The 6293-nt window shown below is 38.7% G+C and overlaps 1 pseudogene; it reads left to right on the forward strand.

Annotated features, from left to right (window-relative positions):
* Window positions 1-2402: 2402 nt before the first annotated feature.
* LOC132508508 (pre-B-cell leukemia transcription factor 3-like) lies at window positions 2403-3146 on the forward strand (annotated as a pseudogene).
* The last annotated feature ends 3147 nt before the right edge of the window (window positions 3147-6293 follow it).

Raw genomic sequence — 6293 nt, forward strand, 5'->3', positions numbered from 1 at the left:
TCTATATTCAGAAAAAACATACTACCATCTTTCATTTACTATAAGAATTCAAGGGAGATCTCATCTTAAAGCTAATCAGTACCCAAACCATACAACATTTTATTGATTAACCACAACAAATTACATTTAGAAAGTAAAATGAATTATCTGGAATTTCTTTCCTGATTAGCAAAATAGTGCCTCCTAATACTTGAGGGTGAAAGCTGCTGTTAAATATGCCTACATGACTGAAAATTATAACAGCCAGATGAGTTCACTGGGCTGGTGCTGGTATGTTCCGTATGCCCTTCTGTCTATGTAGTAAACAGCTTAAATACAGATGAAAAATTTGATTATACTCATATTTGGGCTTCTATAACTGGTCATTCATGTATAAATTCTTTAAACAACTTAATGAACATTCTTTAAGCAACTTAAAATGCAAATCGACCCAACAATTTTTACAGCTATAATTCCAAGGAACATTTAGGTGTTGTCAATTTATCTTAAAACATTTTCTGCCATAATCTTCAAATTACTGTCTTTTCCACAGTGTTGGAAAACATTAAAAATAGAATGTTTTATACAAATGAATTTTATACTCTAATTCAATGAACATTTCAAGTTCCCTCTAACTTTCATTGCTATTTTTTTATCTTACAAAACCTGAAATTATTTAGCATTTATATGAGATCTAAATTATGACGAAATAAGTGAGTTCATCTCATATGATGAAATAAATGAGTAAAATAAAATGGTTAATGATTTTTAGTGCCTTGGCACTGGAATCTGAATCAAACCACTGGCGCTTACTTAGAGAGATGGAGACTCCTTTGGGCCTATGGACCATCTCAGGGCGGTAAATGCCCTTCACCAGCCGTCTAGTCCACCTCAACCTGATTACAAACCCTCCCTTGAATAAATCAGAAGCTGATCAGACTTTAAGAAACACCTTCCCTAAGATCAGAATTATTAATTCATATAAAAATCAAAACTGTAGCTATTATTACCTTATAATAAGTCAACCTGTAGATCACTTGAACTTTCACAGACTATCTGGAAGACCATAATCATACTATGTAAACTTTAGATTTAGACGCAGAGCTAGACGGGAGGGAGGGACCAAACAGCAGCGGAAAATCATCCTCTCAATTTATTCTCCAGCTAGGAAATTATACAGTAATACATACAAAAATACAATTATTTCACAGAACTACCTTAATACTTTAATAATTTTAATGGGATATTCAACATTACTGAATTACTTGCTCTCATATGAAGCAACGTGAGGTAACAAAATCAAACTAACGTTATATACTTGTGGTAGCTGCCTACAAGATGGGCTCCAGTGGGCCCTGCCTCCTGGTACTTACAGCCTGTGTACATCCCTCCCACATCATATCAAGGTGGATCTGTACAACAGAGCGACGGTGTGTCACTTCTAAGGCTATATTATAAAAGACATTGAGGTTTCTGCCGCTCTCTCAGACACTTGCTCCGGGGGAAAGCCAGCTGTCATGTTGTGAGGACACTCAAGCAGCCTTCAGATGAATGCAACCACATGAGAATCTGAATTGGAACCACTCAGCTAAACCACTCCCAGTTTCCTGACCATCAAAAACTATGTGAAATAATAAATGTTTGTCTTTTAAGCTGTTTTGGGGAAATTTCTTACAAAGCAAAGGATAATATAATAATATATACTAATTTGACTGGTTGAAGTTATAACTCTATAGCTTCTCATTTAGGTATTAAAAATCACAGCATGCTGATGCAATGTAAGGTAGTAAAAAAATCCACTAACTGGTACCACTGAGGGCAAAAAAGCTCTCTCATACTCCACATGAAACTTCCTCAGGGTAATAGTCACGGGCAACCTCTAACTTCTCACTAACTCCTCCCTAGGTAAGAGGGAGTAACTGGTCTGATGACAAATTTGAGAGGAGGAATTCTGAGGCTCAGCTACTTCTCTCCTTTCCATTTCACATTTGTCTGACTGAAGAGAGCCATTTGTTCTGGTCTACTGTCACACAGTAAACGTAGTGGGACAAGCTTTACTCTTGAGGACATTGAAACCTGAGGTTTAAGTCTGAGTGATTCTGGAGTGCAACACTAGGAAGCTCACTGTTGTGCAAACCTCAGCCGCATTTTGCAAACAACTTTTTCGGTAATTAAATTTACATTTGGGCAGACTCTGGGGGGGCTCACGCCAAGGAGTACTTCCCACAACTTCTGCTGCCCGTGTCCTTGTCCCCACGGTGAACCACAGCCACCCCCCGCCTCTGCAGGAGACCCTCCAACACTAGCAGGTCTCAGCATCAGAGGAGCCCAGGAGGGGGATCCTCCCGATCCCCAGCTAATGAGACTGGACAATATGCTTTTGGCAGAAGGGGTTTCAGGTCCTGAGAAAGGCATGTAATGAATTCACTACACACGTGATGAACCTTCTCCGAGAGCAGAGTAGAACACGTCCCATTTCCCCAAAAGAGATGGAAAGAATGGTAGGCATCATCCATTGAAAATTCAGTTCCATTCAGATGCAGCTCAAAGCACTTGTGAAGCACTTATGATTTTAAGATCAAGGTTCCTTGATGCCAGACGAAAAAGGCGTAACTTCAGTAAACAGGCCACAGAAATCTTGAATGAATACTTTTACTCACACCTCAGCAACCCCTACTGCAGTGAAGAAGCCGAAGAGGAGCTGGTCAAGAAATGCAGCATCACAGTGTCACAGGTATCCAACTGGTGTGGCAACAAACGAATCAGGTACAAGAAGAATGTCGGCAAGTTTCAGGAAGAAGCTCATCTCCACGCTGCAAAGACAGCCGTGACAGCTGCACACGCGGTGGCCGCAGCCGTGCGGAACCACCAGACCGACTCGCCCGCCACGCCACATTCTGGTGGGTACCCTCCGTCACGCGACCAATCAGATGGGGGGATACGCTGATGGCCTTGGAGGAAATTCACTGTACGGTCCACATACTTTAAACGCTAATGGAAGCTGGCAGGACGCAACAACTCCATCTTCTGTGACTTCTCCTACAGAAGGCCCAGGAAGTGTGCACTCTGATACCTCTAACTAATCTCTGGCAACACCTTCCCCTGAGCTGACATGCCTTGATAAGTGCATTCAGACTAACAGGAGGAAAAGGAAAGCGTTTTTGTAGCCCACCATCTACAGCTTTACTGTAAAACCTTGTCTTATTAGAGAACTTGGTAAATCTGTTTTTTAAGGAATCATAGTCATTTGAATCTATAGTTAAAAACACACAATGTTAAAAAAGCACTTTATCCAATTAGGCCAAGATTTAACACTGTTGACAGTCCTATAGCTATTTTATTATAATTTATTACCAATATTTTACATTAACGGTTTCTCACTTGCCAATTACTTGGCCTTAAGGGTAAAAAGTACAATATATGCTAAACCTCAGTCGCTAAAGCAGATACAAAGACTCACCTCACCTAAATTGAACTTCTTGCGTATTTCCACTGCAGACTTTGATTGTCCTTCTTTCATATCACTAATGGAGTTGGAATAAAGGAGCTGTTTGGCTACCTGTTAATGATGGTTGTGTTTAAGAATCTTCCTCGTCACACTTGGGTTTCGATATCTTATGTTATAATTAGATCAGAGACTGGTAGCATCTTTTCTCTCTCTGAAAGCACCAGTGCCCAGAGTCTGCTCGGAAATTAAATTATGGATCCAGACTGTTTTGAGAGCTGAAGATACTTGCTGCTGATAGAGGTGACCACGAGATCCGTCTGGGGTTTTACGGTGTGCACTGGGTGCTGCACAGACTTGTCAAGGTTTGCTACGTCCTCTGGGCATTCACAAAGGCCCTGCTCTCTGAAGTGTTGTATATAGTGTAGCAAAAGAGTATTTATACATCTCACTAATCAAAACACAGCTTTATTACCTCATGCAAACTCATACAAACCAATAGAATTTCAACATGTTCTGTAGCTTAGAGTGCTTACTTACTACCTCTGAACAATACTCACGCTGTAGTTTGTCTCTTTCTTATCTTTTTGCATCTTGCAATTAACTCCTTGTTTCCCTTAATAAAATGTAATGTACATTGTAATCTTTTAAAAGAAAAATCAGGGTTGCATTTGCAACTTTAAAAAAACTGCGAGTGGTCTTCCCTGGTGGCGCAGTGGTTGAGAGTCCGCCTGCCGATGCAGGGGATACGGGTTCGTGCCCCAGTCCAGGAAGATCCCCCATGCCGCGGAGCGGCTGGGCCCGTGAGCCATGGCCGCTGAGCCTTGCGCTCTGCAACAGGAGAGGCCACAACAGTGAGAGGCCCGCGTACTGCAAAAACAAAAAACAAAACAAAACAAAAAAACCTGCGAGTGGAAACATTGGGTCTTAAATTAACACAGGATGAGTAAAACTGTTGTAAGTAAATAAATAAAATAAACCTACATTTGAATCTTCATCTATCTGACTTCTGTGTCCTATTTCTAAACTGGATCCAAACTTCAGTAGGGAAAAGAAAAAAAAGGGGGGGCAACTTATCAACCTTTAAACTAAGTACAAAGTACTATTATGGGTATTTTGTGCCCTTGTGGAGTTTATGGCCTATTTGGGTATAAACTAGAACACCTGAAGGGTTACATAATAATATAAGAATTACCTAACAAATATAAACTATAAGAAGCACATAATTACTACCAAATACGTGAGAAATGATGATCACCTTTGAGAATCAGAAAATCTGAAGGAGAAAGGTAAAAACACAGATGCCCTGACCTCCCCCCATGCCAAACCCATGAAATCAGGAATGGGACCCAAGCAATTGCATTTTTAATAAGTTCTCAATACAATGCTGACCCATACTAATCTATCAATAAGAACCCAAGATATACAAAGCAAGTGCAATAACTCTGGAAAAAAGGAGCATGCTATATAACCTAGCAAAGGAAAGATTATAGCAAACAAAACTTGAAGCAAACTTTAAATGATATGCAGGATTTAGACGAGGTGGAAGAGTATGAGGGGAAAACAACACTTGCTGAGGGCTTATTAACAGCAGACACTTTTCTACATATCACCTCATTTAAGACAATTTCATTTCATATATGGAAAAACTGAGGCTCAGACAGATTAAATAATTTGCCTGAGGTCACAAAACTAGTTAAATGACAGAATGGGATTAGTAGATATTTTCATTTTAAAGATGAAATTGAGCCTCAGGGAGATAAAATATTTTGTCAGAAGTAACAAAACTGAAAAGTGGCAGAACTATGATTTATAAGTGGCCAAGCTGAAATCAGGTCTGTGAATCTAAAGGCTATGCTTCCTTTTTTTTTTTTTTCTTAATAAGGGGGGAAGGAGAAGATCTATATTGCTTAGGAAAACACACGAAAGAAAGAAAGCAAAAGCAAACTTAACAAAAGAAATATTAGACCATTACAAAACAGATACATTTTAACTTGTGATGCAGCCAGAGACCATACATTAAAGGCCACCAATGGCTTAAAAAGCACTCAAAAAAAATTTGTTTAATCGTTATGGTTTCGTGTCAATTATTTAGTTTACTAAATAATTACTAACTGCCATCAGCAGTCAGTCAGGATCCAACTGTTACATTGAAGGGATGATGGAGCAACTAGTTGGAAAGCACCAACCTAGTCAAAACAGTCAAATTAATTTTATGATTGGCCTCAATTTTAGAATTGTAATGTTAAGGCCAGAGTAATTTTATTTATAACTGAAATTTTTAAAGATTGCTTTATGACAACGTTTTATAAGACTTTGTGGTCAATATTACTATTTTAAGAACTTTTAAAAAAGTGAAACTAAACATTTATTATCTCTATTCTCCACGTATAGGGACTTCAGTTCTACTTTTCTATCTACAAGACCAAAATCAAAATTCAACTCTGTGAGGCCCTTCCTGTAATTAAAATTCATCATTTTTTCTTCATTGCTGCTATACAACATTGCTTGTACAACTCCATTTAGCATTTATTTCATTTTGCCTTGTATGAAAGCTATTGGTTTAACAATGTTTCTGCTTCTCTTTAGGGATAAGGACTATGCATTATTCACCTTGGTATTCGCCCAGCATTTAGCACAGTGCCTTGCACATTTAAAAAAAGCTTGTTGATGAGTAAGCTAACATTTTTCTCATTAAGAAGATGAGCACATAAATTACATATACATTTCCTAAATCAACCCTGAACGAACAAATACAAGAACAAGGGGAAATATACTATTGAAAACATTCCACTTTAAGAGTGGGTTTGGTCAGCCATGTGAATTGGGAATTGTGGACCACCAAGATCATTCATGAATCAACAAATAT

This window comes from Lagenorhynchus albirostris, chromosome 18, assembly GCF_949774975.1.
Source record: "Lagenorhynchus albirostris chromosome 18, mLagAlb1.1, whole genome shotgun sequence".
NCBI classification, from domain to species: Eukaryota; Metazoa; Chordata; class Mammalia; order Artiodactyla; family Delphinidae; genus Lagenorhynchus; species Lagenorhynchus albirostris.